Source organism: Balaenoptera borealis, assembly GCF_965194805.1.
Source record: "Balaenoptera borealis genome assembly, chromosome: 13".
NCBI classification, from domain to species: Eukaryota; Metazoa; Chordata; class Mammalia; order Artiodactyla; family Balaenopteridae; genus Balaenoptera; species Balaenoptera borealis.
Genome location: NC_138870.1, coordinates 60,168,083 through 60,187,753, shown reverse-complemented (window position 1 = coordinate 60,187,753; position 19,671 = coordinate 60,168,083). Strand labels below are relative to the sequence as shown.

Sequence of the window (19,671 nt, the reverse complement as noted above, 5' to 3'; positions counted from 1 at the left end):
AATATATACACAGAGTATATACACAAACAGAGGATGTTAAGGGACCAACTATTCTGCGTGCTATATAATAGAATTTGTTTCATAAGCAAGTTTTTAAAATTTAAAATTGATCAACTTAAATGCCAAAAGCCTTAAGGCTTTAATTATATTTAGGAGGTTAATTAACATTCTATTCTTGGCCTAGGAAAACTATCCCTTCATCATTTTCACTTGTTCAACAAATATTTATTGAGTACTTGCTATGGCAAGATGGCGTTCTTGGTTCTGGAGACACAGCAACCAAACAAAATAGACACAAATTCTTTTTTTTTTTTTCAAAACATCTTTATTGAAGTATAATTGCTTCACAATGGTGTGTTAGTTTCTGCTTTATAACAAAGTGAATCAGCTACACATATACACACGTTCCCATATCTCCTCCCTCCTGCATCTCCCTCCCTCCCACCCTCCCCATCCCACCCCCCCAGGCGGTCACAAAGCACTGAGCTGATCTCCCTGTGCTATGCGGCTGCTTCCCACTAGCTATCTATTTTACATTTGGTAGTGTATATATGTCCATGACACTCTCTCACCCTGTCACATCTCACCCCTCCCCCTCCCCATATCCTCAAGTCCATTCTTTAGTAGGTCTGTGTCTTTATTCCCATCTTGCCACTAGGTTCTTCATGAACTTTTTTTTTTTTTTTTCCTTAGATTCCATATATATGTGTTAGCATACTGTATTTGTTTTTCTCTTTCTGACTTACTTCACTCTGTATGACAGACTCTAACTCCATCCACCTCATTACAAATACCTCCATTTCATTTCTTTTTATGGCTGAGTAATATTCCATTGTATATATGTGCCACATCTTCTTTATCCATTCATCCGATGATGGACACTTAGGTTGCTTCCATGTCCTGGCTATTGTAAATAGAGCTGCAATGAACATTTTGGTACATGGCTCTTTTTGAATTATGGTTTTCTCAGGGTATAGGCCCAGTAGTGGGATTGCTGGGTCGTATGGTAGTTCTATTTTTAGTTTTTTAAGGAACCTCCATACTGTTCTCCATAGTGGCTGTATCAATTTACATTCCCACCAACAGTGCAAGAGTGTTCCCTTTTCTCCACACCCTCTCCAGCATTTATTGTTTCTAGATTTTTTGATGATGGCCATTCTGACCAGTGTGAGATGATACCTCATTGTAGTTTTGATTTGCATTTCTCTAATGATTAATGATGTTGAGCATTCTTTCATGTGTCTGTTGGCCATCTGTATATCTTCTTTGGAGAAATGTCTATTTAGGTCTTCTGCCCATTTTTGGATTGGGTTGTTTGTTTTTTTGTTATTGAGCTGCATGAGCTGCTTGTAAATCTTGGAGATTAATCCTTTGTCAGTTGCTTCATTTGCAAATATTTTCTCCCATTCTGAGGGTTGTCTTTTGGTCTTGTTTATGGTTTCCTTTGCTGTGCAAAAGCTTTTAAGTTTCTTTAGGTCCCATTTGTTTATTTGTGTTTTTATTTCCATTTCTCTAGGAGCTGGGTCAAAAAGGATCTTGCTGTGATGTATGTCATAGAGTGTTCTGCCTATGTTTTCCTCTAAGAGTTTGATAGTGTCTGGCTTTACACTTAGGTCTTTAATCCATTTTGAGTTTATTTTTGTGTATGGTGTCAGGGAGTGTTCTAATTTCATACTTTTACATGTATCTGTCCAATTTTCCCAGCACCACTTATTGAAGAGGCTGTCTTTTCTCCACTGTATATGCTTGCCTCCTTTATCAAAGATAAGGTGACCATATGTGCGTGGATTTATCTCTGGGCTTTCTATCCTGTTCCATTGATCTATATTTCTGTTTTTGTGCCAGTACCAAACTGTCTTGATTACTGTAGCTTTGTAATATAGTCTGAAGTCAGGGAGCCTGATTCCTCCAGCTCCATTTTCGTTCTCAAGATTGCTTTGGCTATTCGGGGTCTTTTGTGTTTCCATACAAATTGTGAAATTTTTTGTTCTAGTTCTGTGAAAAATGCCAGTGGTAGTTTGACAGGGATTGCATTGAATCTGCAGATTGCTTTGGGTAGTAGAGTCATTTTCACAATGTTGATTCTTCCAATCCAAGAACATGGTATATCTCTCCATCTATTTGTATCATCTTTAATTTCTTTCATCAGTGTCCTATAATTTTCTGCATACAGGTCTTTTGTCTCCTTAGGTAGGTTTATTCCTAGATATTTTATTCTTTTTGTTGCAATGGTGAATGGGAGTGTTTTCTTAATTTCACTTTCAGATTTTTCATCATTAGTATATAGGAATGCAAGAGATTTCTGTGCATTAATTTTGTATCCTGCTACTCTACCAAATTCATTGATTAGCTCTAGTAGTTTTCTGGTGGCAGTTTTAGGATTCTCTATGTATAGTATCATGTCATCTGCAAACAGTGACAGCTTTACTTCTTCTTTTCCGATTTGGATTCCTTTTATTTCTTTTTCTTCTCTGATTGCTGTGGCTAACACTTCCAAAACTATGTTGAATAACAGTGGTGAGAGTGGGCAACCTTGTCTTGTTCCTGATCTTAGTGGAAATGGTTTCAGTTTTTCACCATTGAGGACAATGTTGGCTGTGGGTTTGTCATATATGGCCTTTATTATGTTGAGGAAGGTTCCCTCTATGCCTACTTTCTGCAGGGCTTTTATCATAAATGGGTGTTGAATTTTGTCGAAAGCTTTCTCTGCATCTATTGAGATGATCATATGGTTTTTCTCCTTCAATTTGTTAATATGATGTATCACGTTGATTGATTTGCGTGTATTGAAGAATGCTTGCATTCCTGGAATAAACCCCACTTGATCATGGTGTATGATCCTTTTAATGTGCTGTTGGATTCTGTTTGCTAGTATTTTGTTGAGGATTTTTGCATCTATGTTCATCAGTGATATTGGCCTGTAGTTTTCTTTCTTTGTGACATCTTTGTCTGGTTTTGGTATCAGGGTGATGGTGGCCTCATAGAATGAGTTGGGGAGTGTTCCTCCCTCTGCAATATTTTGGAAGAGTTTGAGAAGGATAGGTGTTAGCTCTTCTCTAAATGTTTGATAGAATTCGCCTGTGAAGCCATCTGGTCCTGGGCTTTTGTTTGTTGGAAGATTTTTAATCACAGTTTCAATTTCAGTGCTTGTGATTGGTCTGTTCATATTTTCTATTTCTTCCTGGTTCAGTCTCGGTAGGTTGTGCATTTCTAGGAATCTGTCCATTTCTTCCAGGTTGTCCATTTTATTGGCATAGAGTTGCTTGTAGTAATCTCTCATGATCGTTTGTATTTCTGCAGTGTCAGTGGTTACTTCTCCTTTTTCATGTCTAATTCTATTGATTTGAGTCTTCTCCCTTTTTCTCTTGATGAGTCTGGCTAATGGTTTATCAATTTTGTTTATCTTCTCGAAGAACCAGCTTTTAGTTTCATTGATTTTTGCTATTGTTTCCTTCATTTCTTTTTCATTTATTTCTGATCTGATCTTTATGATTTCTTTCCTTCTGCTAGCTTTGGGGTTTTTTTGCTCTTCTTTCTCTAATTGCTTTAGGTGCAAGGTTAGGTTGTTTATTCGAGATGTTTCCTGTTTCTTGATGTAGGCTTGTATTGCTATAAACTTCCCTCTTAGCACTGCTTTTGCTGCATCCCATAGGTTTTGGATTGTCGTGTCTCCATTGTCATTTGTTTCTAGGTATTTTTTGATTTCCCCTTTGATTTCTTCAGTGATCACTTCGTTATTAAGTAGTGTATTGTGTAGCCTCAATGTGTTTGTATTTTTTACAGATCTTTTCCTGCAATTGATATCTAGTCTCATAGCGTTGTGGTCGGAAAAGATACTTGATACAATTTCAATTTTCTTAAATTTACCAAGGCTTGATTTGTGACCCAAGATATGATCTATCCTGGAGAATGTTCCATGAGCACTTGAGAAAAATGTGTATTCTGTTGTTTTTGGGTGGAATGTCCTATAAATATCAATTAAGTCCATCTTGTTTAATGTATCATTTAAAGCTTGTATTTCCTTATTTATTTTCATTTTGGATGATCTGTCCACTGGTGAAAGTGGGGTGTTAAAGTCCCCTACTATGATTGTGTTACTATCGATTTCCCCTTTTATGGCTGTTAGTATTTGCCTTATGTATTGAGGTGCTCCTATATTGGGTGCATAAATATTTACAATTGTTATACCTTCCTCTTGGATCGATCCCTTGATCATTATATAGTGTCCTTCTTTGTGTCTTGTAATAGTCTTTATTTTAAAGTCTATTTTGTCTGATATGAGAATTGCTACTCCAGCTTTCTTTTGATTTCCATTTGCATGGAATATCTTTTTCTATCCCCTCACTTTCAGTCTGTATGTGTCTCTAGGTCTGAAGTGGGTCTCTTGTAGACAGCATATATATGGATCTTGCTTTTGTATCCATTCAGCCAGTCTGTGTCTTTTGGTGGGAGCATTTAATCCATTTACATTTAAGGTAATTATTGATATGTATGTTCCTCTTCCCATTTTCTTAGATATTTTGTGTTTGTTATTGTAGGTGTTTTCCTTCTCTTGTGTTTCTTGCCTAGAGAAGTTCCTTTAGCATTTGTTGTAAAGCTGGTTTGGTGGTGCTGAACTCTCTCAGCTTTTGCTTGTCTGTAAAGGTTTTAATTTCTCCATCAAATCTGAATGAGATCCTTGCTGGGTAGAGTAACCTTGGTTGTAGGTTTTCTCCTTCATGACTTTAAGTATATCCTGCCACTCCCTTCTGGCTTGCAGAGTTTCTGCTGAAAGATCAGCTGTTAACCTTATGGGGATTCCCTTGTGTGTTATTTGTTGTTTTTCCCTTGCTGCTTTTAATACGTTTTCTTTATATTTAATTTTTGATAGTTTGATTAATATGTGTCTTGGTGTGTTTCTCCTTGGATTTATCCTGTATGGGACTCTCTGTGCTTCCAGGACTTGATTAACTATTTCCTTTCCCATATTAGGGAAGTTTTCAACTATAATCTCTTCAAATATTCTCTCAGTGCCTTTCTTTTTCTCTTCTTCTTCTGGGACCCCTATAATTCGAATGTTGGTGCGTTTAATGTTGTCCCAGAGGTCTCTGAGACTGTCCTCAGTTCTTTTCATTCTTTTTTCTTTATTCTGCTCTGCAGTAGTTATTTCCACCATTTTATCTTCCAGGTCACTTATCTGTTCTTCTGCCTCAGTTATTCTGCTGTTGATCCCGTCTAGAGTATTTTTAATTTCATTTATTGTGTTTTTCATCGTTGCTTGGTTCCTCTTTAGTTCTTCTACATCCTTGTTAATTGTTTCTTGCATTTTGTCTATTCTATTTCCAAGATTTTGGATCATCTTTACTATAATTCTGAATTCTTTTTCAGGTAGACTGCCTATTTCCTCTTCATCTGTTAGGTCTGGTGTGTTTTGACCCTGCTCCTTCACCTACTGTGTGGTTTTTTGTCTTCTCATTTTGCTTATCTTACTGTGTTTGGGGTCTCCTTTTCACAGGCTGCAGGTTCGTAGTTCCCGTTGTTTTTGGTATCTGTCCCCAGTGGCTAAGGTTGGTTCAGTGGGTTGTGTAGGCTTCCTGGTGGAGGGGACTAGTGCCTGTGTTCTGGTGGATGAGGTTGGATCTTGTCTTTCTGGTGGGCACGTCCACGTCTGGTGGTGTGTTTTGGGGTGTCTGTGGCCTTATTATGATTTTAGGCAGCCTCTCTGCTAATGAATGGGGCTGTGTTCCTGTCTTGCTAGTTGTTTGGCATAGGGTGTCCAGCACTGTAGCTTGCTGGTCGTTGAGTGAAGCTGGGTCTTGATGTTGAGATGGAGATCTCTGAGAGATTTTCGCCGTTTGGTATTACGTAGACACAAATTCTTTCCCTTTACATTCCAGAGCGAGTGTACATTCTAGACAGGCACACAATGAACAAACTGATAATTAAAATACATAGAATGTCAGGTGGTAATTAGCAAAAGTAAAGCAGGAATGGGGAGGTAGGGAGTGTGAGGGCAGGGAGTGTGAATTGCAGTTTTAAGTAGAATGACCAGGGTAGGGTTCAATGAGAGGTGACATCTGGATAAGACCTGAAGGAAGTAAGAGAGTGCGTCGTGCAGGCGTCGGTGCAGAGGACCTTTCTGGGAAGAAGAAATAGCAAATGCAAGGCCTCTGAGTGGCAGGGGCAGGACTGCCATGTTTGAAGGACAGAGGGGAGACCAGTGCAGCTTGAGTGCCCCGAAGACAGAAGGCAAGTCTACTGTAATCTGGGTAATGGTTTGGGCCAGGGTAGTAGCAGTGGAAGTGATGGCAAGTTGCTGGTTTAGGGGTTAGATTCTGGAGATATTCTGAAAATAGAGCTGACAGAATTTGCTGATGGATTGGATGTGGGGTTTGTGAGAGGGAGGGAGGAATCAAGGAAGAATTCAAGGTTTTTGACCTGAGCAACTGGAAGGACTGAAGTTGCCATTAATTGAGAGGGGGAAGACTGCAGGAAGGAAAGGTCTGGGGGTAAGAAAAGAAGGTTGGAATTGGACATGTTCATTTTGAGAGCATATTGTATGTCTGAATGGAAACACTGAGTTTGTAGTTGAACATGTATGTCTGGCATTCGGAGGAGAATACCAGGCTGGCAATTTAAAGTTGATAATTGTCGGAACACAGGAGGCATTAAAAATGAGCTTTTCTTTTTTTTTAACAATAATATCCTTTCAGAAATTTCTAACTACTTTGTAACTGCATGACTTAACCTGGTGACAAAAGCAGTTATTAAAAAGACTACCTTTTCCAAAAAAAGAATAAATAAATAAATAAAATAAAATAAAAGCAACAAGCACTTCGAAATGACTTTTTGAGATCATTAAGGGAGTGAGTACAGATAGAAAAGAGAAAAGATCTGAAGACCAAGCCTGAAATACTCTGAAACTACCCTATAAAAAGTCTACAGTAGAGGTTGGGACACTGAAGCATTACCAGCAAAGGTTAGGAAGGAGAATGGCCAGTGTGGGAGGAGGAAAATCAGGAGAAAACGGTGTTCTGGAGGCCATGGGAAGAAAATACTTCAAGTGGGAATGAGTGATCAACAGTGAAATATGCTCCTAACAGATTTAAGATGAAGAGGGAGAATTGTCTATTGGGTTTAGCGTAGTGCAGGTCATTAATAAATCTTAGCAAGAGCAATTCTGATGGAGTGATGGGAACAGTCAGTCTACTTGGAGTGCATTCATTTAACCTATTTGAAACAGAAATAGAAGTTATTTAATCTATTTGAGAATGTCTGAGATAAATAAAACAGTTGAAAATATTCTATGTTCAAAAGACCTAAAACAGGCTTTCAGATACTGAAACAAAAAATAACAACTGACATTTATGCAGCACCTACTTGTGCCAGGTACTATGCAAAAGTGCTTTAGAGGTGCGATTTTATCTTTCACAATAAATCTATGAATTAGGTGCTATTATCTTCATTTTATAAGTGAGGAAATTCAAGTTTGCCAAGTTTAAGGGGCTTTTCTAAAGTCATGTAACGAGTAAGTGATAGAGCTGAGGTGTTGGAAGTATTTTCATAATACCCTTAAACTGACCAATGATTTTGTTTCTAAGTTATATCTATTGATTTTTTGGAAATTAACAACCTCATTCTTTAGAAACTATTATTCTTTCATTTTGTTCATTCCATTTATTTCATGTATCTTTATTTTCCCAATATCTAGCACTTCTGCAATATTGAAAATTTATAACCAGTTTCTTTGATAGTTGTTTGATTTTTTTTTTTGGATGCAGAGAATTGAACCTCAAAATGTTTCAATTTATTGAATTTGATTGACGTGGTCAATCATGTTAAAATGTTATCAAAGACCTATATGGGAAAAGAATCTAAAAAAAGAGTGGATATGTGTATAAGTATAACTGATTCACTTTGCTGTACACCTGAAATTAACACAACATAGTAAATAACTATACTCCAATAAAAACTTTAAAAAAATAAGTAAAACAAGCTAAAAAAATGTTATTGAAGAGAATGTAATTTTCTAGAATGATTTCTATTTTTTGTACAGAAGTTTTATTTTGAGGAACTTGATTAAATTTTTGGAAGTACATTCTTTTTTTGATTGAAGGATAGTTGATATACAATGTTATATAAGCTACAGGTGTACAATATAATGATTCACAATTTTAAAGGTTATATTCCATTTACAGTTGTTATAAAATATTTCCTATATTACGTGTGTTGTACAATATATCCTTGTAGCTTATTTTACACCTAATAGTTTATACATTCTTAAAGTAATGATATGGAAAGCCACTGAGCATTGAACATGCTCATTTCATGTTCACGACCTCTCCATGAGGTGGACATTATTATTACCTACATTTTACACTCACGGAACCAGATGTTTGGGGAAGTCAAGTAAATTGCCCAAAGATACGACTTGTAAGTGGTGGAGTAAGGATTGACCCCACGTCCTCTGAAATTACAGTCCATGCTCTTTCCACTACAACATGCATGTAAATTTAGTTAATTCCAAAGCTTGGCTTGAAATATTATATCTTTCCTCATCTGTGTAAAATTGATTACCCTCATCTGATGCACCATTGTAATTCTAACAGCTGGTGCAACGAGGGGTCGCAATTTTAGGAAGCATGTATACATTTTTAAATTAGACGTGTTTTCTCTGGGAAACGTGTGTACATTGATTTTTTTTCCCTCTGTATTAAGAATGGCTCTACATAACTTCAGAGAGGGAAAAGCAGCGTTACTGTTTGCTTGGGTATGCTTTTCATAGTTGCTGATTCTTTTTGAAGATGTGGCTAGGATTGGTGTTGGTAGAGAACTAGGGTAAACACAGATTATGCCATGGATTCTGGAGCCTGCCATGAAATGGGCCTGGGAGTATGTCATCGTTTTTCTAGAATGACTCTTATAACTTCCCACCGCCCCTGAACCTCACATTTCATTCACAACAAAATGGATGGTTTCTTTCAACTAGCATGCCCCTTCCCACTTCTGCTTTTGAGACTCTTTAATCAAGTTTCCAATTTATGACCAGAGTGGTCTTGTAATAATGCAACTCTGACAACCCACTTGTGTGCTTACAATTCTTCAGTGGCTCCCCGTTACATTTAAAGTAAAATACAACCCCCTTCCTAGAGCCCACAGGGCCTTACATGACCTGGCACTTACCCTACTCTCTAACCTCTTCTAGCACCATGTTCCCTGTGCTCATTAGGCTCCAGCCCAAGCCTTCTTGAAGCTCCTTCAAGTCTTTTCCTGACTCAAGATGCACACAGTACTGTTTCCTCTGCCTAGAACATTCTGTCTTCCATTGTCAGTGTAATTGCTAACTCCTCAGAGACTTTCCCTGACCGCCCAATCTAAATTAGACACTCCTGTTATCATTTCTCTAATTACCTTGTGCTTTTCCTTCAATGTACTTATTATAATTTAGGATTACATCTTATTTATATGTTTGTTTAATATCACCTTTCCCCCACCTGAGTATAAGCCATGAGGACAGTTTCTATACCTGCTTTTTCCCCACCACTGACTAGCTTATAGTAGATATTCAATAAAATTTCTTGAATAAATAAATGCCCTTTCAAAAGCTGTTTCTCAGCCTGGAATGCAACAAAAATAGCTAACATTTATTTTGCACTAAAATCCTAAGCACTGTGATAATATTACAAATCAGTTGATCCCAGAGCTGGAGCAAAGATGGGAGGTGCAACTAGGTAGCGTGTAATGATAAAGACATTCTATGGCTAGGATGCTAACTTTTTGTTCTTCTGCTGGATTTCATTGACTGTTTTAAAAGCAATTTATAGGGAAAGAGCACAGAAATATTCGGTCAAACATCATATTCTATCCTATTATAATCTAGATATTCTTGTGTTATGGAGAATATACAATGTAATTGAAAAGCTGAGATGTGTAAGAGGATCGATGTGGGTTTGTTTTAAAGAGATGAATGCTCATATCAACTTTTCAATCCTTTTGGTGGGGATAAGTAAGGATAAAACTGAACTATCTTTCATTTTCTCTAAATTTGAAAATACTCTTTTTCTGTCCTCACAGCGGTTTGTGATTGGGAGCAGAACGGATAAAGCTATCGTTTGAGCTCCCCCTGCTGGTCGTGAGTGATGCTTTTTCCAGAAGACAGATGAAGAGAGTGCAAGCAGTATGGCTGAAAGGTGGGGATGAAACACCTTTACCGTCGCTGTTACACTCCCCATGGTAAAGGTAGGAAGCACACATGCTAATTTTAAAACAATTTTTAACAGCCATGTTGAGATATAATTTACATGCCATAAAGTTCACCTGCTTAAAATTTACAGTTCAATAGTTTTTAGTATATTTACAGAGCTGTGCAACCATCACCATAATCTAATTATAGAACATTTTCATCACCCTCCAAATAAAACTTCTATCCATTAGCTATTATTCCTTATTTCTCACTCCATTCTCCTCTGCCCTTAGCGCCTGGCAACCACTAACTAATCTTTCTGACTCTGTCACTTACCTATTTTGGACATTTTGTGTAAATGGGATCATACAATATGTGGTCTTTTGTGATTGCCTTACTTCACTTAGCATAGTGTTTTTGAGGTTCACCCATATTGTAGCATGTACCAATGTTTCACTGCTTTTTATTGGCAGATAGTCTCCCACTGTATAGATATATCACACTTCATTTATCTATTTATTAATTGCTGGACATTTGGATTTCTATTTTTTGGCATATGAGCAATGCTGCTATGAACATTAAACATTAGTGTACACGTTTTTATGTGGACATGTGTTTTCAATTCTCTTGGGTGTATACTTGAGTAGAATTGTTGGGTCATATCCGTTTAACATTTTGAGGGACTGTCAAATTGTTTTCCAAAATGGGTGTACCTTTTTACCTTCTTACACAATGCTCTCTTGGATAGATTTTAAAAGTAGTACTTCAGATAAAGATAACTTCAATTTAATAAATGCGCTTTATCAATTACACATTCTTCTATTATACTTGTGTATTTTTGCATTGTCCCCATTTGCTTTTTTATTGTTTGCTCCATCTATCTCTTCTTCATTAGTACTGTGAAATCTCTCTAGTTTTCTCCCCTGTAAAGATGGGTGATGGGATGATGTCCAAGTACTTGCTCAGCTCAGAAATATTAGGTCAGGATGAAAAACGAAAGTGCTTTCTTGATTGCCTGCTTCCTCAATGATATTCCTGGAAAACTTCTGGAGAAGCATATCACAATGGCTTAGACTGTTGTTTCTGGAGTCAGACCATCTGGGTTTAGATTTTTGGTCTTACCACTTTCTCATTGCATAACCTTGGGCAAAGACTTAATTTTCTAACTCTCATGCATGAAATGGGAATACTAGCAGTAGTAATCTAATGGGATTGTTATGGAGACCGAGTGAGAAAAAATGCTTCACAGAGTGCCTGGTACGTATATCGGGAGCTCTCAGTAAATACTGGCTATTATTGAGTCTGTCTTACTCTCAGCTCTCTGAACCTGGCACTGGAACTACAAATGGGTCTGTAGGTGTGGAGATTGCTCCTGGAATGGGTATTTCATTAATTTGGGGCTCCTGTAGAAAGCAGGAAGAGAACAGGGTAAACAATCAAGACAGCTGCTATTTTATCAATGTCTTCAATCAGCAGAGTCTTCAATCTATACCTCTATCTTCAGATGCAAAATGCTCAACCATGGCAAAAATTTTGTGGCATTGAAGGGCTGAAAAATAGTATGAAATAGAAAATTTGCACTTCTTGTTAATTTAACTCCTCTAAAACTTGTTTTGGGGGGCCATCTACCATATTTAAAATTTTATAAAAACAATGAGCCCTGTCTACATAAAATACTAAAATGTGTATGCACCCTAAATTTGCATAAACTTTCCGGGTAGTCGTGTACTGAAGCATTGAAGGCCATAGGAGTCCATGTTAATAAGAGCTGCATTAGACCTAAAAGATTATTTATTTACGTAGCTTCCTTTAGGCATTCTGAAATTCTTTTTTACTTTGAAAAATTTTTATTCCCATTCTTCTCAGAAAACTTGGAAAAATGCATGTAAGTCCCGTGCTTACACCATTAAAATGGTCAATCCATTTCCCGCCCATACTTTAAAAAAATTATACTCATGGGATTTAGGGAAAGATACTATGAATCTTAAGTTCTTGGTACAATAGAGACAAAAATGGTACTCAGAGAAAAATGCATGGCTTCCATGTATGTAAAGATTTTTGAGCTCAACTCTGGGATACTAAGCCTGTGTTATGAGAGCCTTGAGCATTTTGTACATGAAGGTAAGGGAGTAGAATGGAGAATGTGATGCCTTTTCTCCACATTGGGATGGACGGGAAGGCAGCACTGAGTGGGACTCTGTGGTCCCTTCTGAGGTTCCCAGAGGCCTGGAGATCTGGGAATAGTCCAAAATCATCTCCCAGATCTTGGAGCTCTGTCAGATTCTCAGAGACTATGAGGACAGAGGAGGTGGAGAGTGCCTAGTGTTTTGGGGTTCGTTCCTTGATGGCTGAGAAGTTCCCACTTTATCTCTAGAACTTGCAATATAGGGTTGAGATTAGATATGGAATGAGGCACTTTTTTCCTCCTTACATAGATGCTGGTAGATGAAGATGGCACCTCAAGATTTCTCCTCTGTTCCACCCTCCTCTTGGACTGCCATTCTATTACCTCCTCAATTCTTCTCTGCTTGCTTTTCTCCTGCCCAGTTCCCAGCCCTGTGTGCACAATGCAAGACTTACCCTTCCTATAACCAGGAGCTCTCGTTGGATCCACTGTCTAGTGTCTAGTGTCCGGGGATGTGGCCAAGTTTTCACTCTTCACTCTTTTACCCATAAATTTAAAATAAAACTCTGAATTCTAAATCAAGAGGCTGAATCTCCAGTATGGGAGCTGATAGAAAAAGTTGTATGATCATTTATAAATTGGAATTTTTTTGGCTAAATATCTTACATTTACTCTCAGGAAATTGAAAGTTATAAACTGCAACTCCAATCTGCTACTGTGAATAAGTTGATAACCAAAGGTTTTATTTTATTTTTTCATGAGGGCTCTTTGGACCTATAATGCAAGAGGCATTTCAAAGTTTGGATCACCCTTAAAAAGAAAATGCCAAGTATGTTAAATTGTTCACTTAGCTTTCAGTGTGGAGGAACAAATCCCAGATTCAATGAACTAACACAATTTTTCAGAGCTTGAAAGAGCATTTGCAATTAAGACACTGTACTTGGTGTGCACTGGCTGATTCTTTCTCCTGGAAAGCTTTGTTTCTCTGTGAAACTGAAAATCCTGCCATTGATCTGTACTCACAAAACCCTGTTGATTTAAACAGGACTCCCAGAGGTGGAACAACAGCAAAACCAAGAGACTCAATTTACTGAGCTTGGGTTACAGGAAACATATTTAATAGCAGACAGTTCCTGTTTTCATTGTTTTCCATCTAAGTTCCTACAAAATCAGATTGTCTTTAAATAGATGCTGCTGCCATTGGGACAAGGTTCAGTTTCACATCCCTAAAGAAATAAAGAGTTTTGTAAAAATTCACTCTACCTTGGCCTCACATATAATGGGCTTAGGTCAAGCCAAAAGGATCAAGATGGATATCACGCTAAAACAGTGATAGAATAACGACACCAAAGATGTGAAACACATACTTTTTAGACTCTTTAATGTAGCCCTCAATAACCAAGGAATGAGTGCTGGTGGAAGGAAGTGAAAAGGGATTTCATTTGAGAGCAACCTCTTTTTGTCTTTTTTAGAAGCATAATACAGGTTGGTTTTAAAGACCTCTAAGGAAAAAAAGGAGGGGAAGTAGTTTGAGAAAACCATCACTTAATGATTGATCTCATTGTTTGGAAAGATCCTGGGTTTGGCAGGATTCCTGGAGTTTTGCGTTGAAAGAGATGAACTTTGACCAAACAGTGATAAAGCTAATGCTAATAATGATGATGATGGCGATGATGATGATGATGATGATGGTGATGGCTAATATTTATTGAGCACATAGTATATGTCACAGGTCCTATGCTAAGCATTTTCTCTCTCTATAATCTTGTTTAATATAATAACAATTCATAATGCTTGGATTAAGGCTCTACCCTGGGTGGCTGCATAGTATGATAGTTAAGGGAAGGTACAGGGTTTTAGTTCTTCTCCCACCATGAAATAAGTGACCTCAAGTAAGTTATCTCTGAGTCTTTGTTTCTTAATCTGTAAAATGGCACAGTAAGGCCTACCTCATTGGTTTTCAGAAGGATTAAATAACACAGGCCAGCAGTGGAGACAAACAAACTGCCTTACAATTTGAATACAGTGAGATCCATGGGATATGGATTAGAGCACTGAGAGTAGCTTGTGGGAGGATTTTCTGCTCTCCCAAGACTTCGGGGATGCAGGACTCCTGGAGAAGCTGCCCTCTAAGTGGACCCCTGGGCTATGGATGGAAAGAAGTCAGGAGAAACTGAGGGAAGGGGGTGCTAGGTTGAAGGATTAGCATGTTCGTGGGGAATTGCCTGTTGCTGAGCAGCCTTGATGCGGGGAGGGGAAAGGCTGAGAGACAAGCCAGAGAAATAAGCTGACCCAGGTCCTGAAGGCGTTGGATGGCATACTAGGGAGTTCGAACTTTCTCCTGAGGTCAGAGGGTAGCCGTTAAAGAGTTTTAAATAGGAGACTGACATAATTAGATTTGCTTTTTGTGAAGTTCATTCTCTTTGAGATTAAAGATACTGTCTGTCAGGACTTCCCTGGAGGTCCAGTGGTTAGGACTCCACGCTTCCAATGCAGGAGGCATGGGTTTGATGCCTAAGATCCTACGTGCTGCGCGGTGCGGTCAAAAAAAAAAAGGATACTGTCTGCGAACAGAGACCCTTTCTTGACCTCATGTTTGAGCAAATTCATAACCTTGACCTCTTTGGTTTGGGGACTGTCATCAAGTGAGCTAACAGGTGTTTGACTCCCGCTGCTCTGACTACTGTTATAGCATTTTATTGCTTTGAATTGTTTCTTATCTGAGATAAATGTGGCGGTTCAGAGGATGGAAGGCTGCATCTCTGCTCGCAGACATGGCTGTGGTCCATGGGGTGGGCCACCCGAATACATTTTTTTTCTTTTCTTTTTTGACTGTGCCGCATGTGGGATCTTAGTTCCCCGACCAGGGATTGAGCCCGGGCCCCTGGCAGTGAGAGTGCCAAGTCCTGACCACTGGACCGCCAGAGAATTCCCCTTTTTTTTCTTGAGTTGCCTTGTTTGTGGATTATATACTTACTATATTATATGCAGCTAAAATTTAATCTCAGATTGACTTTCAACTGCTTTCTTCTGGATTGCAACCATTTCTGAGAGGTGGTTAGGCAAAGAGAATCATTTTCTAATGTTAATCTAAGTAAAACAATAGTAAAGAACATTTGTAGACATCCTGTCTCTTCTTACCCTCAACCTGGCTGCTTGTTATTTGAGTAAAATACACAGTAAAATCCAATTGCATGAGTAATTTTTTTGGAGTGGGGAGGGTTATCTGTGCTTCTGCTCGCCTTGAATAGAAAATTGACTCCATTTTATGACAATATTATATTCCCAGAAAAGTCCAAGAAAATCATATTTTTTAAAAAAATTAGGTAGTAATATCTTTCTAGGTCATATTTTATTAAATGATTTGCAATTACTATTTTGTAAAATATTTGTCAAAATATCAACTCCTGCGTAGTTACAAGGTTAAAGTTAGATATGACAAGAATAAAAAGTCACCTTAGACTCTTGGATTTCTGGTGAAGCAAGCATTTAAATATTGAAATCAGGTGAATGCTTATTTAGAACTCCATATGTTCTATACTTGTGGTAAAATTAGAAAGTTGTTAATATATCCACAAATAATAATCTGTGCATAGTGTCCAAAGGGTAAATAATTATAATTAAATTTTAAGAGAAATTAAGTGTCAGAGGACTATGATAAAACTTCTATTGGAAAATTTTAGAATTTCTTAAGGAAGAAAAATATGTATAATGGAAATCAAATATATTTGCTTTGAGTTGTTCGTGAAGTGACTTAGCACTCTTGGAGCATTTTATGTTTTACTAATGCTGTTAAATCCCATCTGGTGTTTGTAAAGTCTTTTACTATCCCCTGCTGGGACAGGCAGACATTGGTTTGCATGACTGTGTGTTCCCAAAATATTTTTAAAAAGTATCTAGTGGATTTATACCAACTGTAGCAGGATGATAGAAGACCACATTTCCATTATAATGCCTTCAGAAATGGAGACAAATGTCATCAGGTCACAAAAGATCCATCAGTTTTACACTGTGTGACATTTGGGGAAGAATGTAAATGATTAGTGGTTTTCAAAAGTTGTTTGGAATTCAATATCCTGTGTAGATATTACTTGAAAAATATTTATAGGTTCTGAGTCAGTGAGATGCAATTTATTCCTCCATGGAATTCATTCTAGAATGTGTGGAATATTGCCTTGAACCTTAGTTGTTCCGATATATTCCCTGGAAATATCATTATTGTCAACAAACAGGTTGTTCTGCCTCCTTGAGTGCTTTTTATTGTATTTTGACCACCCAACATCTCTGGAAATCAACAAGATCTTTGTGTAGAGAGAAAATTTAATTAATTAATTTAATTTAATTCAGCAAGAATTTATTGAATAACTTCTATATTTAAGGCAGTCTGATAGGCATAGGGAGAAATGAAAAAGAATTAGACACCATCACTATCTTCAGACAATTTATAGTCTAGATAAAAAAAGAAGGTAAGCTAAGAGTCAGGAGAGCCAGATAAAAAACAAGGTAAGTTAAGTTTCAAAAATGAAATATAATAAAGATGTTATACTAATACTGAGAAAGGATTGATTAAATTTGATCGTGTGATTTAAGAAAAAAGCACCATGGTGAAAATAAAACAGGCCTTAAAAGGTAAGTATACGTTTAATTTAAAGAAGGTGGTAGGTAGAGGTCAATATAGGTAAAGTAAGTAGCATATGTTAAAATTTTTTATATTCGGTGGGAATGTAAATTGATACAGCCACTATGGAGAACAGTATGGAGGTTCCTTAAAAAACCAAAAATAGAACTACCATATGACCCAGCAATCCCACTACTGGGCATATACCCTGAGAAAACCATAATTCAAAAAGAGACACGTACCACAATGTTCATTGCAGCTCTATTTACAATAGCCAGAACATGGAAGCAACCAAGTGTCCATCGACAGATGAATGGATAAAGAAGATGTGGCACATATATACAATGGGATATTACTCAGCCATAAAAAGAAACGGAATTGAGTTATTTGTAGTGAGGTGGATGGACCTAGAGTCTGTCATACAGAGTGAAGGAAGTCAGAAAGAGAAAAACAAATACCGCATGCTAACACATATATATGGAAGCTAAAAAAAAAAAAAACCGGTTATGAAAAACCTAGGGGCAGGACAGGAATAAAGACGCAGACATAGAGGATGGACTTGAGGACACGGGGAGGGGGAAGGGTAAGCTGGAATGAAGTGAGAGAGTGGCATGGACATATATACACTACCAAATGTAAAATAGATAGCTAGTGGGAAGCAGCCGCATAGCACAGGGAGATAAGCTCAGTGCTTTGTGACCACCTAGAGGGGTGGGATAGGGAGGGTGGGAGGGAGACGCAAGAAGGAGGTGATATGGGGATATATGTATATGTATAGCTGATTCACTTTGTTATAAACCAGAAACTAACACACCATTGTAAAGCAATTATACTCCAATAAAGATATTTTAAAAAATTTATTATATTCCAAGATAAAGTCATGTAGAAGTCAGAATGCAGTGAAAAGAATTGGTGGCTAGACATCTGAATTTTAATCTTGGCTCTGGAACTAACAATGTAAATTTAGGCAATGCTCAGCTAACATTTATTGAGTACTTATTCTCAGTCACTGCTTTACCTCCTGGAGTTACAATGCTGCTGACAGTCAGGGTATCTAATAGTATGCATTTTAGCTGGAGGAAATGGGAAGAAATAAATACAAAAATTAATGGAAAAAAAGAAAACAGCAGGTAGTAACTAGTACTGTGATAAAATAAAACTGGGTAATGTGATAAGGAGATAAGAGTGAGCTGCTTTAGGCTGTCATGAGAAAGGACCCATCTGAGGAGGAGGTGACATTTCAGCTGAGACCTGAATGACAGTGAACTTTCCATGTGAAGGTCTGTGTAAAGATAGTTCCAGAGCAATAGCAAATGTAAATATCTTTCTATTCCTCACTCCCCCAGACTCAAGAAGAAGAGATAGCAGGATGTAAACTGGAGGGAAGGCAAAATGATAGCCAGGTTCTAATTAAAGAACTAGTAATAGGGCTAGTGAGTTTAACCTCAGGGCTGGACCGAGGGCAGGGAAGCAGGTAGAGGTAGTAGTATCATGGGTTGGTTGTAAGTAAGCACATTAAAATGGTTCCTCCATTTGTTTATATTTTTCTGTATATCAAGGTCTGATCAGTGATATTTCAAACTTTATTGAGCTGACTGATCTTTTGCTTTCACAGTAGTTCTTCCGATATCTTTTCATTATAATATCACGTTAATCCATTACCTGCCTTTAAAAAGTGGTTAGTTGTTGTCACATATTGAAAATGTGTTGCAGAAATAGTTGCTTTCTCTGCTGCCTCTGATTTGGAGTGTGCTTTGTGTTGACTTTTATGGATGGAGAAGAGGAATGAGATGAATTATGTGATAAAAGAGCACTGGACCGGGAGCCAGGCATATTGAGTTTTAGACAGTCCCAGCTCTGGCAGCTGTGTGACCTGGAATAAGACACTTAATATCTTTGGGCCTTGGTTTTCTCATTTGTATAACTAGTGAGTTAGATGATCTATATAATTGAACAGTCTGTAGTATGCTAAAATCCAGCCCACGGGAAGACTATAGAATGTAATTTGAAATACTCATTTACAATAGTCAGTGTTATCAGTGGGTTGACAATGGCTGCAAATAATAGTGGAAAGCACACACTGAAAGTAGCTTTAAGAATAGGGGAAATTTACTATAACATAAGAAAAAAGATTCTGAGGTAGGTTGGCTCCAGGTTTGGTTAATATTTATTACCTCCTAGGATTATTATGGTTATTCTATGAGGTGATAATGTTATTATCCCTACTTTACAGATGTGTCAGCTGAAAGCAAGAAAATTAATTCATTCATCCATGGTCACAAAGCCAGCAAGTGGCAGTGCAAGGTTTTACCCTCCCAAGCTGTCAGACTCCAGACCATATTCTTAGATGCTCTGTCGCCTCCTTTTGGCCACTGAATCAGGATGCTTTAAATTACATTGTTTGCTTTGTTGACTGATTATCAAGATTAAGTGGAAAACCATGTGGAAACTTGAAAAATAGTCACCAGATTGACTACCAAGTATCAGGCTGTGGGCAGGGAGAGCTGATCCTTGATCTTGTGACTGGAGAAAGGTTTCTATTTTTACATGCAGTGAGAGCTTTTGGACACTAGAGGACACTTTGCAGACTATGTACCTACTTCAGGACAACAACTGCCTTCACAGAGCTTAAGTCTTCAGGCAGCACCATGTTTTATGGCCTCAGAAAAGAGGCTACTTTTACGTCTGGCTACTGCTCCAGTTCTGTGTCGTAAACTCCTAGAGGCCATGTTGGGGTCTTATCTTTGTTTCAGGGTGGCCCCCATG

General features: G+C 37.8%; 1 protein-coding gene across 11 annotated transcripts in view; it reads left to right on the top strand.

Moving 5' to 3' along the window:
- Window positions 1–19,671, top strand: part of TSPAN8 (tetraspanin 8) — a 249,805-nt gene that overhangs the window by 13,066 nt on the left and 217,068 nt on the right. For 10 of the 11 annotated variants that reach the window (XM_082351728.1, XM_082351727.1, XM_082351725.1 and 7 more), the window contains exon 2: window positions 10,054–10,218. The gene's annotated coding sequence lies outside the window, so the exon portion shown is untranslated. Of the gene's footprint in view, window positions 1–5,856; window positions 10,219–19,671 lie in introns of those variants that run through there. The other variant, XM_082351721.1, reaches the window with a different exon arrangement.